Consider the following 26,449-nt stretch of genomic DNA (forward strand, 5'->3'; position numbering starts at 1 on the left):
TGCTTCAACCCCAAAACACATCCTAGAGGAGGACATCAGCATGTCTGCCTCCCCAGGGTCACCCACGTCACTGGGATGAGACTGAAGTTAGGGAGCAGCTCTCTGTCTGTACTACTTTACAGAGGAACCCTCATTATTCAAGGAGGATGCAAATGGACCTCTCCCCTCCACCCACCCGTGGAATACTCCGATTGAATTCAGCTCTCCTAGATGTAGCAAGATGTTGAGCCCTTCTCTTGTGCCTTCAGTAAGAAAACTTTGATTAAGTGTCCTCCTCACCCTTACTGATCTCATATCTGGCCAAGGCTATTAGAGGACTAGCATAGAGATTAACTTTTGTTCATTCAAGGCTGCTATTATCTTTTTTATTTTTTTATTTGTTTTTTTAAGCTTTTATTTACTTATTTGACAGAGAGACAGCCAGCGAGAGAGGGAACACAAGCAGGGGGAGTGGGAGAGGAAGAAGCAGGCTCCCAGCAGGGCAGGGAGCCCGATGCAGGGCTGGATCCCAGGACCCTGGGATCCCGCCCTGAGCTGAAGGCAGATGCTTAATGACTGAGCCACCCAGGCACTCCTGCTATTATCTTTTTTAATACAGTGGTCCTAAGAAACTGGAGCCATAATGTCCAGCAAGAGCCATAAGACATATCCCATCCCCACTGATCCTATCACTTAAAAAGTAAAATAGTCACAACAAACATTCCATACTTATGAATGTCAGACCTGGAACAAGAACAATTGAATTTATAATACGAAAACCTGTATTTGAGTTCTAGTCCTTTCACTGAGTAGCCATGTGACTCTGATCAAGGTACTTAACCTAAATGCACCTTAGAGTCCCCATTGGTAAAATAGGGAAAATAATACTGAAATGAATTGGTATGCATGAAAGTGTTTTATAAGCTGTATACTACAATTTTTTTCACTCTTCTCTCCTGCACCTCTTCCAGAGACCTAACGAAGTCTCTGGAGATGTTTTCCCACCATCTGAGTTTTTATTGCTAGCAATGAGCCCCATGTGGAAGTCTTTCTTGGCAGAAGTTGCTAAATACTTGTAAATTTATTTTTAAGTGAAAACCAACAACAACTAAGAACCCCAAACTCTTGGTGCTATTTTTAAGATATTCTGAACCTTGTGAATTGTAATACATGGGCACATATGTCCTCCCTAATTAGGAAGCATATTTACACTGCCCACTTATGGAAGACATACATATAAATAAGTATGGGAAACAGATGCAGTTTTGTGTGCAAGAGAAACTGCACAAGACATGATGCTGTACCTACCTGGATTCCCACACAGCAGTAAAATGCTCTTGAAGTCAATCAAACTAATTTTTTTTCCTGAAGTATTCATGTATATTGGGAAAAAAGGGACTAAAAACTTCACAAAATTAAAATTTTCTCATAAAGAAGGAACTCACCCTGAGAGAGCGGTATTGCTGGCTCTTCTGAGGAATGCAGTGGAATCTGCCTGGGCCACTTTCCCCAGGACCATTGTGCCAGCACGCAAGAATGCATGTTCTTCATAAACAAAAAAAATATTACTCGCTGCAAAGAGAAGAAACTGTTCCAGGGTGTACAAATCCCACGCCAACATCCAAAATAATGGCAAATACTGTTCTGATCTTAGCAACCCCAAGTAACCTTTGAGCCATTTATTTATTCAGCACATATTTCTTGAACAACTACTACAGGTCCGGCACTGTGTTAGGGGATATAATCATGATCTCTGCCCTGAAAAAGCTTCATCTTACATATTTCTGGAATAGAACCAAAGCTAACATGCTGTTTATTTCAGCTTCCATATTCACTCACACAGCTACTGGTACCATCCAGTTTGGGGAGCTAGAACAATTGACAGTAACGCTCATCTTTGCCAAGTCCACATTTTTGGCCTGATCGCTCAGAATTCACTGTATGACAATAATATAAGCCAATGAGATCATTAGCTATAAGACTAAGTTGTTTTGGAGGCACCTGGGTGGCTCAGTTGGTTAAGTCTGCCTTCAGCTCAGGTCATGATCTCAGGGTCCTGGGATCAAGCCCTGAATCAGGCTCCCTGCTCAGCCGGGCATCTGTTGCTCTCTCTCCCTCTGCCACTCCCCTGCTTGTGCTCTCTCCCCCTCTCTCTCTCTCAAATAAATGAAATCTTTATTTAAAAAAGAGACTCGGTTGTTTTGGCTTCTTGATTAAATTCCTATAGTCAACTAGGTATTTTTTCCACAATCAGAACTTTTATTGTTTAAAAAGGGGGGGATGGTGCCAGGCCGGCTCATTTGGTAGAGCATGTGACTCTCGATCTCAGGCTCGTGGGTTCGAGGCCCACATTGGAGGTAGAGTTTACAAAAAAAAAAAAAAAGATATCCCTTTCTCTTCTCCCCTCTCCCTATATCCATGTAAGGGAAATTTAAAAAGTGCTCAGAGATTCAATGAGATTATGACCCTCACAAAACCATGGGCATTCTACTACTCAGGTAGGAAAAAGAAATCCAGAAATCCAGGCAGGAGTATCTTGCCATTCTGCATACCCTTCTTCTTCCTCAGAAGCCTTAGGCTTTTGGATCTTCCTACCATTTGACCAGCCAGACTCCTCAAACTCCTTTCATTAGGGCCATACCTTCTCTGGCAAACTAACAGCCCAAATCCTCGCAGATGGCAATCTAAATGCAACCATATTTTTGCCAAATATTTACACCTGACTGCTCTTGTCCACTAAAGACAAGGGCATATAATGATTTACAGAGCATCTAGTGTTTTTCCAGTCCCCAAGCTCATCAGCAGAGAAACTCTGAAATATGAAGGCTTACACTCTTATTTCACTCTTTCATAATGACAGAAATCAAACTGTACACAGGGGGAGAAGTATTACAGTTATTATGCATGTGTCTTATCACCCTTTTAGAGTATGGCACTGCCTGTATCCTAAATGAGTGTCTTACCAAAAACAAGTCCCATAAAAACACTTGAGAAAAGAAATGGCCCTTAGTGCAACCAAATTTGTTGTCTTTTAACAAGGTTTTGCTAGTGGTTTCTCCTTATTTGCTTTATGTGTATTTTTTTCCTCCACCTGGAATACTTGGATACTTCTTACTCATTGATGCACTTAAAAATATTTATTGAGCACCTAGTATGTACCAGGTACTGTGCCAAGTGCTGGAGACATAGCAGTGAACACACTAGACATGATTCCTGCCTTGTGGGGAACATAGTGTAATTACGTCAATAAGCCTAAGTCCAGTTTAAGTGTCCTAAGTATCACTTTATCTGGGCAGCCACTGTGACCTCACGTAGGTTGGATAAGGAATCCGTTTTCTCTGGGTCTCAGACATCTTGCCCATATTTCACATTGGAGACTTTCCCCAAACTCCTATCCCTAAAGGAGAAGATGAAAAAAAAAAGCCTGACCTACCAAAAGAAAGGGTAAGGAAAACTGAATGTCTCCACCTTAATTGAAGACGGAGTAGAGAAAAAGAAAATTCTCCTCTGAGATTTCCTAAACAAGTTTTACAAGCATATTGAGGGGAGCAGAATTTCACACTATCTGTGGGAACCAGAAAACCCTGAGCTGAAAATTATAAAGGTGATCACTTTAGTGCCCCCAGGCACCTTGCATAAGCAAAAGTAAAGTCCTCTCTGGAGGGGCGCCTAGGTGTCTCAGTAGGTTAAGCATCTGGCCTTGGGCTCAGGTCAGGATCCCAAGGGGATGGAGCCCCACATCAGGCTCAGTGGGGAGCATGCTTTTCCCTCCCCCTTTGCCCCTCCCCCCTGCTCAGTGTTCAGTCGCTCACTTTCACTCTCTCTCTCAAATACATAAATATTTTAAAAAAGGAAATAATGAGCTTCAGATACAGCAATGACTGCAAGTATTCTAGTTATCAGCTATGGAATGTAAATAAAGTATATGTGTGACACTGTGATATAATAAGAAACACATATTTGGTCTTTTTCCTAGTTCTTGGCACAGAGCTCCTAAAACCTTTGTCATTTCCTGAGTAATAGGGGTAAAAGGAGTGTATTTCGTTATTCATAACAAGTCCCTTTTTCCCATCACACCTGAGCTTATGCTAATAAGCTGACTTAGAGTGGGCCCCTAGATAGCCTCAGATGGGGCTGATGCCAGAAAGACCAATAGACTAGAGGTTTAGAACTTGGCAGCCCCACCTCTGACCTCCTGGGAAGGAAAGAGGAAGCTGGAGATTATAAACTCTGTAAAAACTTGCACAAGATTTGAGGAGCTTCTGTGTTGGTGAATGCATCCATGAGCTGCGACCGTAGTCTATCCCCAGGTCCTCAAGGGCAGTTTCCTGAGCTTAGGACCCTTCTGCACCTTGCCCTAAATACCTCTTCATCTGGCTATTCATTTGTATCCATTATAATATCCTTTATAGTAAGCCAGTCAAAGAAAGTGAAGTGTTTCCCTTGGTTCTGTGAGCCATGATAGGGAATTATTGAACCTGAAGAGAGGGTCATGGGAACACCCCTGATTTGCAGCCAAGTCGGTCAGGAGTGGAGGTAACCCGGGGGCCCTCTACTTACAGTTGCTATCTGAAGTGGGGGAGCAGTCCTTTGTTTGCTTTGGAGTGATTTGATGTGAGATCCACTCAACCCACACTGCTGGCTTGGACGAGGAAGGGGGGGTGCCCGTGCCATGAGCCAAGGTATGTGGACAGCTTCTAAAAGCTAAAAAAAGCAAGGAAACAGATTCTCCCTAGAGCCCCATAGAGCCCAGATTTTAGCCTAGTGAGACCCAACTGAGACTTCTGACCTATAGAACTATAAGGTAGTAAATTCATGTGTTTTTTTTTTTAAGAAAAATAACCTTATATCTTGGAATAATTTTAGGTTTATAGAAAAGTTGCAAAGATGGGAGCATGGCCCACTCAGTCGGTGGAGCATGGGACTCTTGATCTTGGGGTTGTGAGTTCAAGCCCAATGTTGGGTGAACAGATTAATTAAAATAAAATCTTCAATTAAAAAGAAAAGTTGCAGGAGTACCTGGGTGGCTCAGTTGGTTAAGCATCTGCCTTCGGCTTGGGTCATGATCCCAGGGTCCTAGGATGGAGCACAGCAGCAGGCTTCCTGCTCATTGGGGAGCCTGCTTACCCCCCCCCCGCCACTCCCCCTGCTTGTGCTCTCTCTCTCTCTCTCAAATAAGTAAATAAAATCTTTTTTAAAAAAAGTTTCAGGGGCGCCTGGGTGGCTCAGTCATTAAGCGTCTGCCTTCAGCTCACGGTGTGATCCCAGAGTCCTGGGATCGAGCCCCACATCAGGCTCCTCCGCTGGGAGCCTGCTTCTTCCTCTCCCACTCCCCCTGCCTGTGTTCCGTCTCTCGCTGGCTGTGTCTCTCTCTGTCAAATAAATAAATAAAATCTTTAAAATAAAAAATAAAAAGTTTCAAAGATCACACATAGAGTTCCCAGTTTCTCTCAATGTTAGTACCTAATGCCTTTTTCTAAAAAACAAGGACATTAGAGCAGTTTTAGGTTCACAGCAAAATTGAGCAGAAGGTAGAGACTTTGTAGATACTCTCTGCCCCCACATATGAATCTATATTTTTAAGACACTAAGTTTGTGGCAGTTTGGTAGAGCAATACAAAAAAATAAATACAAAGGCCAGTGGCATTTTGAGGAGGAAAAAAAGAGAGATGTAAGGATATATACAGATACTGTAAAATGCTGTTAAAAAACAAAATTGGGAGGGCGCCTGGGTGTCTCGGTCGGTTAGGTGTCTGCCTTCGGCATGGGTCATGATCCTGGGATCCTAGGATCAAGCCCCACATGGGGCTCCTTCCTCAGTGGGAAGCCTGCTTCTCCCTCTGCCTGCTGCTCCCCCTGCTTGTGCTGTCTCTCTCTCTCTCTCAAATAAATAAATAAAATTTTTTAAAAAATTGGCTTTATTGAACAATTCATGAATTGGGCAGCATCCCATCTAGCAAATAGAGGGGAGCTCTGCATTCAAAATGGAAGCTTTCTATGGGCAGAAGCAGGATGCAACAAGGAAGTTAAAAGCATGGATTATTTCATGCAAAATCACCTTCCCTTAGGAAAAGGCTGGGCGTTTTATCAGACATATTGTCTCACTAGTGCTGACCAGGAAATTCCAGATCGACTGTTTTAAAATTCCACTCCAGGGAGAGGCTGAAATTGCAATTACGTTAGGTATTAAGTCTTGGTGGGGCTACGCACAGGTGACTCTATAGGCCTGTTGTTTCTTTTTAACAATACTAAGGAAAAATGAGAGAATAATTAATCTAAAATTCAGTATAATTGTTACTTCTAGTGGAGGGTATGGAGCATATAAATGGGACCCCCCAAAAATAGGTCTGTACTAGCCTGTAAGTGACCTCTATGGGAACTAGAAAAAGGACTGTTCTTTGGGCAGATGAATTAGAAAACAATAGCCCAGAGGGCCCACAGCCTGGCTGCAGGTGGAGCCTCTGTACCCAAGGAAAAGTCCCCATTCTTCCAGAGATTTCCCTCCCCTCGACTAGGACCTTTGTGGAGTGCCCAATTTATACCAAAGTGCTGGCAGCCCCACCAAGGAACTTCAGAGTTTCTGTAATATTCTACTTTTCAAGCTGTGTAGAAGGTACAAGGGGTTTGTTTTTGATAACTTTCTTTCAAACTATATATGTATATATATTATATACTCTTCTATTGGTATTGATCACAGTTTTTAAAATGTTAAAATATTCAGTTATGTGATGAAATGTGTACCATTCCATCCCATTGCCAGTACATGGGCACCATTCTTGCTCTGTGTACAATCTAAAAATCAGGGAGATTTGAAGGATATTGGAATGATGCTTTTAATATATATAATATATATATTATTTAATATAATTAATCATAATAACATTATTAATATATTATTAAATATAATAATATGATATTAATATAATAATATATTATAATATAATAATATATTTATATAATATGAATATAATATATTATTATATTTAATAATATATAATATTATAATATATTATAATATATTATTATTAAATATAATAATATTAAATATAATATTATAATAATATATAAGTATAATATATAATAATATTAAATATGATGATATAATGATATTATTATATAATGATATAATTAATATATTATTAAATATAATAATATTATAATAGATAATATTTAATATATAATATAAAATATATATAAAATATATTTTTTGAATTTCAGGTATATTTTATTTTTATTGTTATTATTTTTAAGTAATCTCTACACTCAGCATGGGATTTGAACTCACCACCCCAAGATCAAGAGTTGTATGCTCTACTGACTGAGCCAGCGAGGTGCCCCTAGAGTGATACTTTTCTTAACTTCATGTAAGCTCTTTTCAGAGTTGGGGCAAATTATCCACAAGCAGGAAAACAGGATTCCCCTTCTTTCAGGCCTTATCTTTATCTTAAATAAAAGGTTTTGTCTGTGTTCTCACCTGGATATTGTACACAGTAGTAGAAGCTCAATGTGCAAACCACAGAGAAGTTAGTGGGCGCCTATAATCCAAGAACGCTCCCTGGGACCTAAAGAGAAATTTCGTTATTAGAGATCTGGCATGTCTGACAAAATCTGACATACTGACCTGAGAGGAAGCAAACATACAGATAACTTAGAAGGTTCTTCCCAGCCCAGAAGTCTTGTATTCTGAGATACTACAACTCTAGGATCACCCTGACTCTTCCAAAGAAGCCCAGGACCTTTTCTTTTCTTTCCTTTCCTTCCTTTTCTTTTCCTTTCCTTTCCTTTCTTTCTTTTTTACTTTTCTTCTCCTTTCCTTTCCTTTTCCTTTTCTTCTTCTTTTTTTTTTTAAGATTTTATTTATTTATTTGACAGAGATAGAGACAGCCAGCGAGAGAGGGAACACAAGCAGGGGGAGTGGGAGAGGAAGAAGCAGGCTCATAGCGGAAGAGCCTGATGTGGGGCTCGATCCCAGAACGCCGGGATCACGCCCTGAGCCGAAGGCAGACGCTCAACCGCTGTGCCACCCAGGCGCCCCTCCTTTTCCTTTTCTTTTCCTTTTTAACAGAGCACCTTGGAAAGGACCGGGGGCTACTGAAACACTTCTCCTTCATTCCCATGCAGTCCTGCTATTTTCAGAAGGGGTCACTTGGGTTCACTGGTCCATCAGTCCAAGCCTCAAACCATGGAGAGGAAATTTGGCTACTTAAATACAAGCTTTCCCCACCCTTCCAGACCTAAGAAGCGCATGGCTCTACTCAACCTTGATGTTGGATCTAGACAAGTACTCAACTGACATAGTGGCTGAGAGATGGTCTAATTCACACTTCCACCCTTTTTTTAAAATTGGTTTTTTGGGGCACCTGATGGCTCAGTCAGTTAAGCATCTGCCTTTGGCTCAAGTCATGATCCCAGGTTCCTGGGATCAAGCCTGTGTCTGTCGGGTTCCCTGCTCATCTGAAAGTCTGTTCCTCCCTCTCCCTCTGCCCACCCCCACCCCCACTCATGCTCTCTCTCTCAAATAAATAAATAAACTCTTTAAAAATAAAAAGAACTAAAACTTTTTTCAAATGTAAAAATAATACATAATCACTGGGAAAATTTCAAAAATTTAGAAAAATAAAGAATAAAAAGCAAAATTCTCTATTTACCGTCTAATCTTACTCCCCTCCCCACAAGTAAATTTTATGAAGTATAACCTCCCAGACCTCTTTCCATACATTTATATAATGCACACTCACACAATTGCTTTTCTTGACATAAATGGGATCATACTATAATATTCTATAGTATGCTTTACACATAATATTCCATAGAAATTTATCCATTTTAGTAAAATTTAGGTTGTTTCCAGTTTTCTCCATTAAAAACAGTAGTGAAAAAAATTTTTTATAAAAAAATATAGACTGCAAAGACCTACATAAGCCACACAATAAAATTCTTTTACAAAGTAAAAACAAAGTGGTGGAATAAGTGTTTGTATAGTCATGTATATATTTGTGTATAACAGATTCCTAGAAACAAAATTGCTGATTAGAAGAGTAACACATTTGAATTTGTAGATACTATCGAAATCTCCCTCCAAAGGTTTCCAGGAGATGCCTATTTGCTTAAACTTTGCTCAACAATGGATATTATGTGTATTTTTATTTTTTTGCCAATTTGATGAGCAGAAACAGTGGTACACATTATTTAACTTGCATTTCCCTAATTACAAGTAGAGTTATATATATATGCATCCTTGCCCGTTGTATTTCTTATTCAGTGAATTATCTATCCAACTCCATGGCCTATTTTTCTGCTTGCAACTTCCTCATTTTGATCATAAGGATAACTAATATATTTCAAGCACTTGGCTGTGTGCCAGACACTGCACTAGATGCTTGAAAATAAAGTTTGTCTTAAAACAACCCATGTTGGGGGCGCCTGGGTGGCACAGCGGCTGGGCATCTGCCTTAGGCTCAGGGCGTGATCCCAGCGTTATGGGATCGAGCCCCACATCAGGCTCCTCCGCTATGAGCCTGCTTCTTCCTCTCCCACTCCCCCTGCTTGTGTTCCCTCTCTCGCTGGCTGACTCTATCTCTGTCGAATAAATAAATAAAATCTTTAAAAAAAAAAAAAAACATGTTGGAGATGGGAAATATGAGAAACATACAGAGATGCAATTCACAGCCTGGTCTTTTTTACTCTTGAGGCTGCCCTTCCTCTACTACGTCACTTTATCAAAAAGCCTCATTTTAGGGGCACCTGGCTGGTTCATTCAGTAAAGCATGCAACTCTTGATCTCAGGGTTCTCACAAGAGTTCAAGCCCCACATTGGGTGGACAGCCTACTTAGGTAAAAAAAAAAAAAACACCACCACCACCTCATTTTACCCAAATGTGGAAACCCAAAGGGAAGTGAGTCACCCAAACACAACCTCATAGGTAGATGCACATCTCAGTGTAGACCACCAGTGAGCTTTTAACCACCCTGGTCTTCCCAGAAAACAATGTTGAAAAATGCCAAAGGCGGTTTAGGCAAACGTCTCAGATTTGCGTGCCTATTATCTGTGTTCTTAGAAATAAAGAACCAACACGAAGTGCAAGGGTCAAAGATAAATAGAAACACCAAGAAGCACGGAGACCTTGGCCCCATTCCATCCATATCATAGTCAAAGAGGACTGATGGCCCTTCAAATCAGCTTTCGGGAGTAAAATGGTTTCTAGTTACTTTCCAACACCCACCTGCCAAACTACAAATTTTTTTATCTATTTATTTTAAGATTTTATTTATTTGAGAGAGAGAGAGAGAGGCAGGAGGGCCAGAGGAAAAGAGAGAGAATCCCAAGCAGACATCGTGTTGAGCATGGAGCCTGGCACAGGACTTGATCCCTCCACCCTGAGATCATGGACTGAGCCAAAATCAAGAGTCCAATGCTCAACCAGCTGTGCCACCCAGGTGCCTCCTCAGCTTCAGAGTTTTGTTTGTTTGTTTGTTTGTTTGTTTGTTTGTTTGTTTTAAAGATTTTATTTATCTGACAGAGAGAGAGAGACAGTGAAAGAGCAAGCACAAGCAGGGGGAGCAGCAGTCAGAGGGAGAAGCAAGCTTCCGGCTGAGCAGGGAACCTGACAGAGGACTTGATCCCAGGACCCTGGGACCATGACCTGAACCAAAGGCAAACGCTTAACTGACTGAGCCACTCAGGCACCCCTCAGCTTCAGAGTTTTTAAAAAACTTGGGGGTGCCTGGGTGGCGCAGTGGGTTAAATGTCCAACTCTTAACTTTGGCTCAGGTCCTAATCTCAGGATTGTGAGATCCAGCCCTGCATTGGGCTCCAGGCTCAGTGTGGAGTCTGCTAAAGTTTCTCTCTCCCTCTCCCTCTACCCCTCCCCCTGCATGTTCACATTCTTCTTCTCTTTCTCTCTCTGTCTAAAATTAATAAATCCTTTAAAAAAAACTCTGAAATTGAATGAACTATTAACCATAGGCATGAGTAGCAAACAGTTTGAGGTTCTGCTCTCTATAAAATCAAGATGTTTATTTTATAGGTCCTTATTTAATAACCCAGAATTCCAAGAATTCCACCTTTTTTTTTTTTCTCAAATGTGATTAACCCAATGAGAAATATAGGAGGGGAGCCTGGAATGTGATTTTCTGATATTATTGTTATATTGATCATAATCTTCTAAAGAAAAGGAGGATGGGTAAAATTTTTCTAAGAAACTGCTAAACTCGCTTCCAAAAGCATTAATTAAATGCCTATAGAATGAATTGATAACAGTCTGAAGCTGGGTTCATGGAGGTGCATTAAAGTATTTTTTCTACCTTCGTATAATTAAAATTTTCCAATGATAAAAAGTTAAAAAAGAAATGTCCTACGTGCCAGACACTGGATTGGACACTGGAGGTCCAGCGACAAATAGAACAGAGTTCCTGCTCTTGTGAGGAGCAGTGATCCCTCTTGTTATCATGTCAACATGTTACACGTTACAAAGCACTTGCAAATGTATTTTGAACACATATTATGACTGCAAATTTAACTTTGAAGCCACCTACTTTTTATTTTTCCTAGCCCTTCTTTGTTTTCTGCGATAAATCCAGATCTCTAAAAGCCTGGATCATGGTTTCAGGTTGGAGGGGAGGGCTAGACCAGGACGGGGAGACCTTTCTTGTATCTATGAGTGGGACCCTGGTAGGAGTTCATTTCAGGATGCTTCAGACAGTATTATCAGAATCATAAAGGGCATCTCCACCTTTTTTTTTTAAAGACATCTCCACCCTTTTAAATACTTAGAGGGAGCCTTTCACTCATACAAAATCCTTCTTTGAATTCAAGGTGATTCTCCTGTTTCAAGACAGTTAAACTGGGTCACAAAAAAAGAGCCACTTTCCCACGATTAGATAGCAAAATAGAGTAAAATTTCATTACCTTCAACTTGCAGCGTCTCATTCCATAAAGCCCAACCATGAAGGGCAGAAGACTCATGCTTACAACTAAATTATGTTTCAAATCAGATCACCTGCTCCACAGAACTGCCAGATTAACCCATTAACCTTTGGAATGCTGTCACTCTCAGGTCCCAGAGTCCACAAGAATATGTTCAGCTGCAATTCCCTTTAGAAATTTCTACCTACTGGGGCACCTGGCTGCTCAGTTGTTAAAGCATGTGACTCTTGATCTCGGGGTTGTAAGTTTGAGCCCCATGTTGGTTGTAGAGATTACTTAAAAATAAAATCTTTTAGAGGCGCCTGGGTAACTCAGTTGGTTTAGCGTCTGACTCTTGATTTCAGCTCAGGTCATGATCTCAGGGTTGTGAGATGGAGCCCCAGATCAGGTTCCGTGCTCAGTGCAGAGCCTGCTTAATATACCCTTCCCCTCTCCCTCTGTCTCTCCCCCCAACTTTCTCTCTAAAACAAGTAAGTAAAGTACAAAATCTTTTTAAAAAATAAAATCATCTTTAAAAATTTTTTTTAAAAAGTTTCTACCTACCAATTTTCTCCCATGCAGTTATAGGATCCTTTACTGTATACAAATGTCCACTTCTTAGTTAGCCATGAAGAACTTCTTTAGAGAGACCACCTATATAGGGTGTGCCATATTGCTTCTTTGTTGTTTAATTTTTTTTTAAGATTTTTAAGTAATCTCTACACCCAACATGGGCTTGAACTCATAACCCTGAGATCAAGAGTCACTCTCCACTGACTGAGCCAGCCAGGTGCACCGTTTGTTATCTAATTCTTTTCTTTTCTTTTTTTTTTTTTTTTTTTTTATTTTGAGAGAGAGCGGGGGTGGGGGTGCGGGATGTGGGGAGGAAGAGGGAGAGAACCTCTACCAGACTCCTTGCTGAGCATGGAGCCCAACACAAGACTCAGTCCCATGATCCCAAGATCATGACCTGAGCCAAAAATCAAGAGTCAGATGCTTAACCGACTGCACCACCCAGGTGCCCCTGTTGTCTAAGTCTTCAGTGTGTGAAAAGGAGCATGGGTTTATGCACATAGACTAGCCAGGTTGTCAGAGATGAGCGCTCACCTACTATTCCCACCTCACCCACAATTCCTTCATTCTTCCTGCCTCAGTTTCCCTATTTGCAACCTAGAATCAGATGCTCCCTCCCTTCTTCCCAGGAAGTTTAGATAGATTCTTGATGTAAAAGCAGAACCAAGAGCTCTCCAAGTTCTTTCAGAGACACTGCTAAACAACTGTTTCCTTGTCAAAAGACCTACACCAGGCACTGTGGTGCAGACAACACAATTTCCCAGAACAGAGGTAGACAAAGTAAAAGACGATGGACAGAGTGAGATGACTGATAAGAAGTCCCAGTTCCCCTAATCATCACCCCTCCAGTTTTGTTGGGGTGGACAGGGCAAACCAGGACAACCAGCCCGACTCACAGCCAGTGCTACCGCTCCCGGATCGCAGAGGGTTAAGAAGTGAAATGGTGCCGGGCCCCTCGGTCCACTGGACGACAAGCATTATGGCGGATATTCGTCCCAGGACTGTCTGGTTCCTTTCTCACCTCCTCAGAGTTTAGCATCAGCCCCATCTCACTCGTGTTCTCATTGCTGAGAATCCTAGTCGCTGACACAAAGATGAAAATAAAGGTCCAGACTAGAAGACACCCCTAGAGCCCCGGTCTAGAGCTGGCTCAAGCTGAGGACATCTAAGCACTCAAGAAGGGGAATCAGATTTTCTCCAGTGGCTGTAAGCACCGCCTGTTTTCAGCAACGGCCTGCACCAACCATGCTTCCGAAAATTGAAGACTGAGGAGAGCCTTGAGAGTGGCCAGAGGGAGGAGAAAAAAAAGCTCTGATCCCTAAAGCAAGCCCACTTCACTTCCCAGCCTCTGGGAGAACACCAAGTAAGGAAGGGCAACCAATGAAGCATGGGCTGAAAGCATTACCTCATCAGGGCGAGCCCCATTGGCTGAAATTACTCTGGGCAAGGCTTTTCGGAGTAAATTAACCCTTGTCAGGAACACAGATCCCAGGGAGGACCCCACTGCTCCCCTATTGCTCCTTATATTTTCAAATTAAGAGATGGATGGAGATCAATAGACCTTTCCCTAACACTTTTCTTAAGCATACATAGTTATACAGTGGTTAACAGAAGGTTTAGATCTCCTCTCCCCAAAATTTATTTTTCGGTAACTTTTGGACAGAAAAGGAGTCACCAGCCACAGATTGATAATGGAAAGCTAGAGAAAAGGAGGCAGAGGGACTGAATTAGCAGTCTTGTTCTAAACCTGCAGTGGAACAGTCAGAGGAACAAAGACCAAAAAGAATAATAAAATCCAAAATGCCTTGGGGCAGACTGATAAGAAACTGACCTTGTTTTTGCAAAAAAAAAAAAAAATTCTAAGTAAAATCTACCAATGTGGGGCTGGAACTCACTACCCGGACTATAGGTCCTTGCCTGCTTTTCCAACTGACCCAGCCAGATGCCCTGCAAGTTACTTTAAGTTACTTTTTATTTTTTAGATTTTATTTATTTATTTGACAGAGAGAGACAGCCAGCGAGAGAGGGAACACAAGCAGGGGGAGTGGGAGAGGAAGAAGCAGGCTTCCAGCAGAGGAGCCTGATGTGGGGCTCGATCCCAGAATGCTGGAATCAAGCCCTGAGCCGAAGGCAGACGCTTAACAACTGCACCACCCAGGTGCCCTCTTTAAGTTACTTTATTTTAAAAAGTTATCTCCATAGCTACAGCCTCCATTTTTAGTGAAAACTGCCAAAATAATGTCGTTTTTTAGAAAAGCAAATATCAGCAGACAAACATTCTATTAGACTTAAAACCTATAAGGAATAAAGCTCTCAGTAAACCTGTCTTCCTGCTATCAAAATCCCATTAGTTGACAGAACCAAGAACAAAAGATTGTTTTACGCACACTTCAAAAACTGTTTGCATTTAGTGATTAAAGTCAAGGGAAAGGAAGGCACAACTCCTAAGACAGACTTATTTCCATCAGGTAGAAGTTTATTCTCACCTAAGAGATCATTTGCAAACAATGCATGAAAACCACTCTAATTTCAAATATTGAGGACTGAATATTTGGGAAGGGAGCCCTGTTTCCACACTACAGACAGAGGCTATTTGGGAACATAATTATACCTTTTATTCTAAATTGATTTAAACTTAAAACTGACAGAATGTAGAGGGCTGGACTGTTGCATGTTGTTGTTTTCCTAAGGGCTTAAAAACAGCTGTTTTGTAGGGAAGGAGGCTAAACCAAGGACTAGCTCACTCTGGTACAGTTTAACTCCCACACCGGGACTCCTTTCGCTCTGTGGCCAGCCCTATTTTGAACCCAGCCCAGACTGCACCTAACAAGTTCCAAACGTCTCAGAATCTGTGGCAAACTCTTCAAATTGGAATTCTACAAAAGAGCACTTTTACCACATTGAAACGGGACTAAAGACCAAAATCCTCTGGAGGGAATGGATTCGTATTTGGGGACGTTCTTGGGAAATACACTGTGCAAGATATAGCATGTGAGGAAGAGTTGAAGGGACCCTGAAAAAATTATTATTCACCTTGGTGGTCATGTCCCAGGTACCTTACAAAATCTTTTATCTGTGACACCTTCACTCATTCAGGTGGCCTTTATGCAGCACCTCTATGTGCCTGGTACTATTATTATAAAGATGTGTCAAACTCCTCTTGATTCATGCTTGGCTCCCACCACTACAAGAAATAAGCTATAAGAGATAGCTCTCCATTCCCTTCTGCGAGCTTTCTTAATAATTTTTACCAATTGGATCACCTGGGGGGCTCAGTCTGTCAAATGTCTGACTTCAGCTCAGGTCATGATCTCAGGGTCCTGGGATTGAGCCCTGGGGTGGGCTCCCTGCTCAGTGGGGAGCCTGCTTCCCCTCCTTCCTCTGCCCCTCCCGCACACTTGTGCCCACGCACACGCTCTCTCTCACATAAAAAGATGGATAAAATCTTTTTAAAAAATAATTTTTTTACTATTTGTTGAGCACCTACTGTGTGCCAAGTACTTTCCATATATCAGAGGTTCCCAAACTTTCTCTGTTCACAGGGCCACAGGAAAACTCAGTAAGTATGCCACCACTTCTTTGGGCCATTTATTAAATAATTAGATCCAAACACATTAAGATGCATTAATATGCTAACAACTTAGTAGTTGTTTGTGAAAAAAAACAATGCATATAAATTGAAAGAAAAATATTTTTATTTTATTCTTAAATAAGCACAAGTACTTACTAATGGGATGTGTGCAGCTGTTGCACACTGCTCAACTTCTTAAGCAGACTAGAGACCACCACCCTCCTTTTGTTTTCCACGATGATTTTCATACGGTGCTTGCCTTTTATCACACTGAAAACCCCGCTTTGTGAAGATACAACGCAAGGCATAAAGGAATGTGGCCCCATCTAATGTTTAAACTACAGACTACCTCTGCTTCATTGTTTCCCTTAGAAATTTGACAATCCCATGGTGGTCCCATGTGAGTTCACTCCAGAGACTCAGGGTGCCTCAAGATATAGTTTGAGAACCATGGACATACACTGTTTCACTTCCAACTTCAAAACAGACCTGCCTTGTAGGTACGACTATAAATTTATAGATCTGGGAACCGAGGCTGAGGACAGTTAAATTAAAATTTACAAAGTTCACACAGCTTGGGGCGCCTGGGTGGCACAGCGGTTGGGCGTCTGCCTTCAGCTCAGGGCGTGATCCCAGCGTTATGGGATCGAGCCCCACGTCAGGCTCCTCCGCTGTGAGCCTGCTTCTTCCTCTCCCTCTCCCCCTGCTTGTGTTCCCTCTCTCGCTGGCTGTCTCTCTCTCTGTCAAACAAATAAATAAAATCTTTAAAAAAAAAAAAAAGTTCACACAGCTTGTAAGTGGCGGTGCTGGGATCTAAACCTAGGTCTGCTGGGCTCAGCACCCATATGCTCTTCCTGTTAACCGTGCTACCTCTCACCAGCTTTGCAGGATACTCGAATCACAGTCTCTCAGAACTGGAAGGGATGTCAGGGCTGATATAGTTCCAGCACTCAGAAAACCAATGCCCCACAAGTCAAATTATCTGAACAAGGTGCACACTGCTTAAAGACAGAGCTGGAGCCCAGGCTTCCAGGCTCCTAGTCTGGAGCTCTCGCCATTACAACAGCCTTCTTCCCTCGTAGGTGAGTTTAAGAGGAGGGGGTAGAGTCCCCAAGAAGAATCTGCCCTATAAGAACCCATATGGAGGTTCATGTGATCCTCAGAGGCAAAGAAGGGCTGCCCTCCAAAGATCAGAGGCTGTTGTTGGGGCCCAGACGGTAACTCTGCTTTCCTCCCTCTAGGATCTTCCATGGGGAACTAACCTTCAAGCTAACCACTGCTCTCACTGCTCTTCTTGGGCATCTTGTCACCATCAGGAAAAGCCCCACCTCCTGAGTCTCCTCTCCTCTTGACCTTCATCCGGCAGTTCAAGGCAGGGCCTCCGAAATGCCTAGGAGAATGCTGGTTCTTCCTCTCATTGGTGGGTCTTTGAATTCTATTGCAACAAGGAGCCATTTGTGCAAGAAATAAATCTGCAGTTTTAGAATCACTAAAACAAGCAAACAGCAAACAGGTTAGGTCATGCAAAAGTATATCTGAAATTTCCGAAGGAATTTTAGAGTTACAAATTTTTCATGAGAATAACTCCCAGAAAACATCTGGCTGCGTTCCAGGTTCCCACTGAGCTATTCATAAACATCAACTGCAGGTAAGAAAGGGGACATGGGATAGCAGATCTTCCCATCCTACCATCCACATGACAGCTATAGAAGGAACAGGAAAAATAGAAAATCCCTTAATTTTCTCTCTGCAGTGATATGTTTTCAGAACAGAAAGCTCTGGATTCAATTTTTTGTCTGTGCAAACATAAAACTATTTCCTGGCTGAGTATTAATCCTCCCCTGCTTTTGCACACTCCTCTGGAAGACATCCCACAGCCTTCTTCTGTAGAAGCCAAGAGCTGAAAGCACTCAGTCAGGAATGGATGGCAGGGTTGGGATGATGACATGTACTGGGTGCCAGGCGGCCCTGCCCCTGGGATCTTTATGCAGGATCTGGAGCTGGGGAGTGATGGATGCTTGACTGCACAACCCAGACCCCCCTTCAGGAATGCATGACTTATCTCCCTTAGCTTCTGGGAATGCTGCCATGACCCTCAGCTGCCAGTCCTCTTTGGAGAATGCTCTGGAGGAAGAAAACCTCCAGGACAGCCTGTCCGCATAAGTGACAACATGGGAGCATGAAAGGCCCAGCTCCCTCACCTCAGCTGGCAACAGTTCTGAAACCTCCTCCCAGCTCTACAGCTCCCCATGGGAGATCAGCTGAGGTCTTCCCTGGGCCTACGCCACAACCCACTTCTTCCTCTGCCCAGTCTTGTTTCCTTCTCCTTCCTTTCACATGTGTTGACCCCAAGAGCATGCGCTCATAAACGCCCTGCCTGCTACTCTCCATCTCAAGAGTTTGCTTCCCGGACAACCCAACCTGAAACTACAACATGCTTTGCTTTGGGTCTTTTTGCATTCATCACGTTGAACAATCAGTTGGCCCCGTATTATTAGCTAATGTTGACCTTTACTGGGAGGATGATGGCAATGTGCCCACCTTAGAGATGCACAAACTCAAGCTGTGGAAGCACAAAAACTTGTCCAACAAGGTCACACAGGTATAAGTAGCAGAAATGGGATCTGAAACCAGGTCAGCCTCAGTGCAAAATCAGTGCAGTGTTGATTTCCGGGGTGGCTGTGGGAGTTGTGACTATGCACACAGGGTCCCAGGCTTTCTGAGGAAGGAAAGAGGAGCAGGCCTCAGACTGAGTAGAAACGCAGGAGTCAAGGACACAGCACGAACACAGTGACCTATCTTCTTTCAGGGCAAGGCATTTTGTTCGTGTGGGAGAACATGGACTCTGCCTGCTACAGTGGATGTTATGCTATCAGGGAGGGTGGCATTCACTCAAATGAAAGCTGAATGCTTCTATGTGAGAAGTGCTGATAAATACTAGACTGGTAAAAAAGAAACATAAAGTGGGGAAACAGAGGTTCCATCTAGTGCTTTTCCCGTCTGACAGAGATTTGATATTTAATTTTACTGCCAGTCAAGTTCATGTGACATGGGAAAGATTCTTTCCGGACCTCAATTTTTCTTTTATGAAAATTAAAAGGTGAAGGGGTGCCTGGGTGGCTCAGTCAGTTAAGTGTCTGCCTTTGGCTCAGGTCATGATCCCAGGGTCCTGGGATCTAGTCCCGTGTTGGGCTCCCTGCTCAGTGGGGAGTTAGCTTCTCCCTCTCCCTCCCGCCTGCCCCTCCCCCTGCTTGTGCACTCTCTCCCTCTCAAATAAATATATAGAATCTTTTTTAAAAATTAAAATTAAAAAAAATTAAAGGTGAAAATAGATAAATCCCATGGGCTGTAAAAACTTCAAGAATAACAACATATTACATTGAACATCTATTCCCAAACCTTAGACCGTCATTCAACAAATATTTACTGAATGCCTGCTATGAGCTGGCAAAGTTCTAGGCACTGGGGATATGTAAGTGAACAAAATAAATGAAAATCCCCATGCTGAAGGGCAAGCAGAGGTCTGAACACTTCAGACATGACAACTTTGGGGTGCCAGGCTGGTTTAGTTCATAGAGCATGTGACTTAATCTCAGGGTCATGAGTTCAAGCCCCATGTTGGGTATGGAGCAATATTTAAAAAAAAATTAATTTTCATGATGTCTCTATGAGGTAGATACTATTAACATCATCCCCATTTTACAGATAAAAACAGAGGTACAGAAACATCAAGCTATACTAATCAGTTACAGAGCTGAGATGTGAACCCAGGAAGGAGGGCTTCAGGGTCTAGGCTCTTATGTTATATGACTACTAACTCTGGAAAAGTCCAGTGGAACAACTTAAAAAATTCACTGGTTTTCAAATTCCTGCCAGAAAATGATGACCTGGTAAAGGGGGCATAAAAGGCCACTTTTGGAACAGTAAGTACTTAAAAGACTTTTAAGAGAAAGAAAAATTTTCTACTTATGTTAATAGAAATTGAGAGACAGAAATCATTATTTTACTAGCCAGGTAAAATTCTATATAGTAGGAATACCACACATCATTCCAATACAACTGTATAGGCTATAATTTAATGAATATAGTGCCTGCGGGAAGCTCTGAGAAATTTATTTTTCCTGCTCTATTTCTTCTTTCTGGTTTATATATTCCTTGAAACCATCTGACAACTGGGAATAATCATCCCCACTCATGTTTTGAGGTGACAACTAATAATTACAATATACTGTTGGCTGATACTGACTAACGTCCCTCAGAAGGTTCCATGTGGAGGAAAGGAGGGTCTTTGGAAGAACTGGCCGGATCGCTAGCCCTCTGGTGCGCCCTCTGGTGGTGACATTGGTTCTGCCCAAGCTCAGGGCAAGCTCTGAGAGAAAGTGGGTATCAGGGCAGCTTGGGCAAATTTCCAGATTGTTCCATTAGTGCTGGAAGGGCTCTTTGATATCACCTTGTTCAGGTACCATACTTTACCAAATAAGGGGGAAACTCGGGCTCAAGGGAAGGGAGGTAAAGGCAGATGCAGAGATAGAGCCCAGGCCTCCTAATGGGATGATAAACTATATCAGTTTTCTCAGAATGGAATTTTAGGTGTCAAACTTGGGCAAGTTCAGGGAAAAACAGGATGAGCTGGTCACTCTGCCTCTTGGTTCTGCTTGTCCAGTGCTTTTTATAAATATCTTCAGGAAGCGGCATCATTCCCTGCTGATCCCAAGCTCAAGAAGAAATTTTGTCTGTTTCCTTTGACTTCCTTTTCAAGTTTTACACACAGTTTCTGACTGTATGCTCCTACCTATTGCCTATTTCTCCTCATTTCCTTTCCCTTGCTTTCTCTAGGAAAGTTGAGTCTGCAGGGCAAGCAGGGCGACAATCATTTAGGAATTAGAAGGGAATGATTTCATCTCTAGAAAACCAAGAAGTTCTACATCTGCTTCTGAATGGTCAAAATGACGTCCAGAGAATGAAGCAGTGTCCCACGGAAGGTAAGAGCTGGCCTCTGAGTGGGCAGACAGCTCCTGAAAGGTGGTATTTCAGAGCCAGGAGTGGTTCTGACTGCCCTCTCTCCAACAAATACCTCTTCTTCCTACTGACTCAAGCCAATAATTCCATCATCAGAGTTTAATTCCTGCAATTTAAGCCAAACAAAGGCTTTACTCTTATTAAATGCAAATTTCCCTTGCAAAGGTTAATGAACCAGCCATCAGTCTCTCCAAAGAAAAGACTTTCTCAGAAATTCCAACCACTTCCCTTCCTTTCCAGTGCACCCGTCGTAGTCTATGTGTACACAGTTCAGGTTCACACGCTCCCGTAGACTCTTCACCATCCTGCATTCCCTCTGCCTACACTCCCTTCCATGTCCCCCACAGGCTGGGGACATCCCTCCCCCCAGCTCCCATTATAGGGTCACATGAGAGCAGCAGCTCATAGAATAAAGTCTAAACTCCTCGGCTTGCTTGTGGAGACCTGTCTGATTCACTAACTGGTATGCTCTGAGGTACAGGGCCTCAGTCTCTTGGTTCACAGATACATTCCCAGAACCTAACCTGGTGCACGGTATGCAGGGGTGCTCAAAAAATACACATGTTGATCAGCTAACTGATTCAGCTCTTTCTTTTTTTTTTTTTTTTAAAGATTTTATTTATTTATTCGACAGAGATAGAGACAGCCAGCGAGAGAGGGAACACAAGCAGGGGGAGTGGGAGAGGAAGAAGCAGGCTCCCAGCGGGGGAGCCTGATGTGGGGCTCGATCCCATAATGCCGGGATCACGCCCTGAGCTGAAGGCAGACGCCCAACCGCTGTGCCACCCAGGCGCCCCTGATTCAGCTCTTTCTATACACATTTATCACCCAAGATTTCCTGACTAAAGCCTCCTCTCACAAACTCCCAACAACTCCCTGACCTTGCACACACACTTGATGGTCAGAATTTTCTCGTATACCTTGGTTCTTGGGTTTTTTGGTCTGGAAATCCCTGCTTTCATCTCCATCAATCTAGTCTACTTGTCCTTCAAGGTCCATTCAAGTCCTGTTTCTGCCACAAGACTTCCTAGTACTCCAACCTGCCGTAACTCTAGCTTTGCCATATAGTTGCTGTGTTCGCCGCTCTGCTGGCAGACCAGCTTAAACTGTCCAGGGTTTCTGCGCTGCCCTGGTGCTGCCACCTTACACTATTTGTGCCCCTGCTTCCTTTGCTGGTGTTGCCTCGCTGAGGATATGTCTCTGGCCCTCTGCTCTTTTCTCTGAATTACCCCTCTCAGATGCCTCATACAATCTCACAGCTTCAACTATCTCCTCTCCATAGTAGCTCTGAAATCTAGACATTCAAAATTCTGTCCTTTCTCTCCAGCTCCTGAACCAAATTTCCAACTACCCACCAAACATTTATTGGACTTTGCTGCCATCACCTTTCTCACCCCATGAAGCCCTGATTTCTCAGGTAATACCATCACCCTTCTTCCCAGTCACACAGGCTGGAAAAATGCTAGGACTGAGGAGGGATCAGGAATGAGGGAGAAAGGTAAATTAAGTACCAAAACCTGGTCAGTTCTTCTTAAGAGAGATCTGTCAATGTCTTCAGCACTCTCACCCCAACACACACCAATTCACTGTCCACACAGGAGCCAGAGTGATCTTTTAAAAATGTGGGTCAGGTGGGGCACCTGCATGGCTCAGTTGGTTAAACATCCAACACTTAGGGGCGCCTGGGTGGCACAGCGGTTAAGCGTCTGCCTTCGACTCAGGGCATGATCCTGGCATTCCGGGATCGAGTCCCACATCAGGCTCCTCCACTGGGAGCCTGCTTCTTCCTCTCCCACTCCCCCTGCTTGTGTTCCCTCTCTCGCTGGCTGTCTCTGTCTCTGTCTAATAAATAAATAAAATCTTTTAAAAAAAAAATCCAACACTTGATTTCTGCTCCAATAGTGATCTCACTTACCAACTGAGCCACCCAGGCACCTCAGAATACCATTTTTTAGAGGATTAGTCAGAGAATAAGAGAAAACTCTAAGATATTAAAGATTTGATACAGAAATAAAAAGAATTTAATCTAAAGGTTCGAAGATAGGGGTTCCCCGGGTGGCTCAGTCAGTTAAACATCCAGCTCTTGATTTTGGCTCAGGTCATGATCTCAGGGTGGAGAGATCGAGTCCCATGTCAGGCTCTACACTGGGCATGGAGCCTGCCTAAGATTCACTCTCTCCCTCTCCCTCTGCTCCTCCCCCCACCTCCACCCCCAGCACACATACACACACTCTTTCTCTCTCTAAAAATAAATAAATATTCTAAAATAAAAATAAATGAAGGTTGGAAGATAGAATTGAGGAGTTATCCTAGATAATAAAACAATAAAACAAAACCAAAAAAAAGATGGAAAAAAGAGGTAAAATGAGAAAATGAGAGGATTAGTCAAGAAGTTCTGATATCCTCCACACAAATACACACAAATAATTGTAGAAAAAGAGAACACAGAAAATAAAGGGAAAGTATCAGAGAAATAATACAAGAAAGTTTACCAAGACAAAAAGACATGTGTTTACAGACTGAAAGAATCCATGAGTACTAAATACAAGAAATGAAAAAGCTGTAAACCAAATCCACGTCATTGTGGAATTTCAGTATGCTGAGGATAAAGAAAAGCTTCTACAAGCTTCCAAGGGGAGTGGCAGAAAGAACCACAGGTAACCTACAAAAGACTAACATTCAAATGGCATAAATTTCTCAACAGCAATACTAGAAACTGGAAGATATTGGAACAATGACCTCAACATTCTGTGGAAAAATTATTTCCAACCTACAATTCTATACCTGATCAAAAAATTAATCTAATAAAAATTTTAAATATCAACCAAGTGAGAGTAGAATAAAGATTTTCACACATGTGAGGTCTTAAAAAATGTGCTTCCTATCTACCCATTCTCAGGAAGCTACTGAAATATGTTACCCACCAAAATGAGAGGAGTAAACAGAGATAAAAAGATATAATATGTAAGAAACAGGATGTACAACAAAGTGGAGAAGCAAAGTGAACCCTATCCTGATGGTGAAAAAGATACTAAAATGACAGCTGTACAGAATGCAGAGAAATACCTGAGCCAGATAGAATGAGTCTGAGAAGTCAGTGCCCTGAGAGGTATTTTAGATGAGTGGCACAGTTAGGGTTTGAAGTGGTGGTAACTACATAGAAAAGAAGCAAACAACAAAAGAAAGGAAATTATTCATCCCTGGGAAAACAGAAAGACTTATAGGGAAAGAAAAGTAAGGCTGGTTTACCACATGTATAATCAGATTGTAAACGCTGAACACCATCCTGAGTAAAACTATAATTTAATTATCTTGGAAGATGGGAAAATGAGAAAGATGGATTTGCGTGTGGTAGGTGGGGAGAGAAAAGAGAGCCAAATTCTCATCCTCCATGGTGGGAAGTAAACAGACAATACCTAAAACTGAAAATTATTACATAGGATTCAAATAGGTTTTTTTTTTTTTTTTAGAAATACAGAAGTAGGGGCACCTGGCTGGCTCAGTCGGTGAAGGGTGTGACTCTTGATCTCGGGGCTGTGAGTTCAAGCCCCATGATGGGTGTAGAGATTACTTGAAAACAAATCTTAAAAAGTAAATAAAATAAAATCTTAAAAAAAGAAATATGGTAGTAATCCTAACAGCATCAAATAAAAGAACTGAAAGTTGTTGCTTCTTGAGAGGAAAAAAGGGGCATAGTTGAAGAAGGCTGCAGTTTTTCTTAACAAATCCTATTGAACTTTTAACTTTAAGGAGTATGTTTTTGATTTAATATAAAAATTAAGAAAAAACAAGGTAGATTGTTCTGTAGTATCACAGAAAGGAGTCCCTGAGGTAAAAATTTAAACTGAGTTGAGGAAAAAAAAAAAAATTAAAATAAAATAAAACAAAATAAAATAAAATAAAATCAAGATGAGGAATAATAGCACAGTTCTATTTTTAAAATTACATATGTATAAGGGCACCTGTCTGGCTCAGTTGGTAGAGCATATGACTCTTGGTCTCAGGGTCGAGAGTTCAAGCCCCATGTTGGGAGTGGAGCCTACTTAAATAAATTAAATTAAAATAACATGGATATATGGACATTTGTATATGTAGAGAAAAGAATCCACATTAAACTGTTCATAATGGTTGCCTACAGGGAGTGGATGGGAGAGACTCAATTTTTACATTGTGTATTTCCATTTTATTTAATTTTTTTGGTAATGAGCATGCATCACATATACAAAATTTTTTAAAGCTTTATTTATTTGTTCATGCATGCACATCAAATATTTGGCTGATAATTTGATTATGCTTTATATTCACAAGCACACTACAAGTTTTTCAAAGACAGAGATTATGTTAGAAGCTTTATACGCACCACAGTGCCAACCAATGGGCTGGCTACCCATTAGGCAGGTGCTCGCACAGGCTGAAATTGCAGGGCTTCCATCAGGGCAACAAGGAGCCTGTTGTACCACCTACTGCCACCAGATGGCAGGTCTCTATCAGAAGTCCCATGCTATGGAATTTTTTTTTTCCCCCTCATTATTCTCATTTCCAGCTCCAAAAGAATACTTTATCTCATTGTATTATTATAAATTGTTTACATTTCTCTCTCAAACCAGACTGAGAGCTTGTCCAGGATAAAAATATCAACTAAGGGTAATTCATATTAGACTCGTAAGTGTTGAGTACTGAGTACTCAGTAGATAAATATTTTTTAGAATGAATAAATGGATAGACAGATGAATATTTCTCTGAAAACTAATAAATCCCACAATCATCTCCATACTTTCTTCCCCAACAATCAAGAAACATTAATTGGGAATTTCTGTGTCCTATCCAGGGCCTAGAGATTGGAGTTTAGAACGGTGAGAGAATACAAAACAGAAAAAAGGAGTTTAAACTACCTGAAATCTCTCCTTGGAGGAGCTCCTCCAACTCCAAACATTCCCAGGCTAATAGTGAAGATGTAGCTTCTGCTGTCTGGGCACCTCATTCCAATGGGAGAAAGATGCTGCTATCCTATGAGAGGTCCTCCTGTGGATGGGATTGAGGAGGCCAAGCCCCAAGGAGCTTCCAGAATGATGAAAGAAGCATCTCCAAACATGAAACAGATCTAGTCATGGCTTGCAGATTTATCCCCTCTAATGGACCCCAGCCCTCACAGGCCCATGTGTTCAACAGACAACCAACTGCTCCCATTTTCCAAACAGGAGGGCCTCTTTTTTTTCTCCCCTACGCCTGGAACTCTGGATCTGAAAGGGAGAACTTAAAGTATTCTCCTCTTCCTTCCTTGGACATATTGTTGAGGAGTTTTGCAAGTCACTGAAGCTAAACTGAGGGGCCAAAGGGAGGGCCAGGACCTCAAGCAGCTGTGGCATTTGGACTGGGAGTCAAGGATCCCCAGGGGGCGGGAA

At 42.0% G+C, this 26,449-nt stretch overlaps 1 long non-coding RNA gene across 1 annotated transcript; it reads right to left on the reverse strand.

The window, feature by feature from the left end:
- Positions 1–3,845: 3,845 nt before the first annotated feature.
- Positions 3,846–13,780, reverse strand: LOC130542740 (uncharacterized). The gene is made up of 3 exons (XR_008957509.1): positions 13,479–13,780; positions 7,454–7,541; positions 3,846–4,683 (listed from the first exon to the last, which is right to left on the reverse strand). It is a non-coding gene; the product is annotated as an uncharacterized LOC130542740 (long non-coding RNA).
- Positions 13,781–26,449: the final 12,669 nt, after the last annotated feature.

The sequence above is a fragment of the Ursus arctos genome, unplaced genomic scaffold (assembly GCF_023065955.2).
Source record: "Ursus arctos isolate Adak ecotype North America unplaced genomic scaffold, UrsArc2.0 scaffold_5, whole genome shotgun sequence".
NCBI lineage: Eukaryota > Metazoa > Chordata > Mammalia > Carnivora > Ursidae > Ursus > Ursus arctos.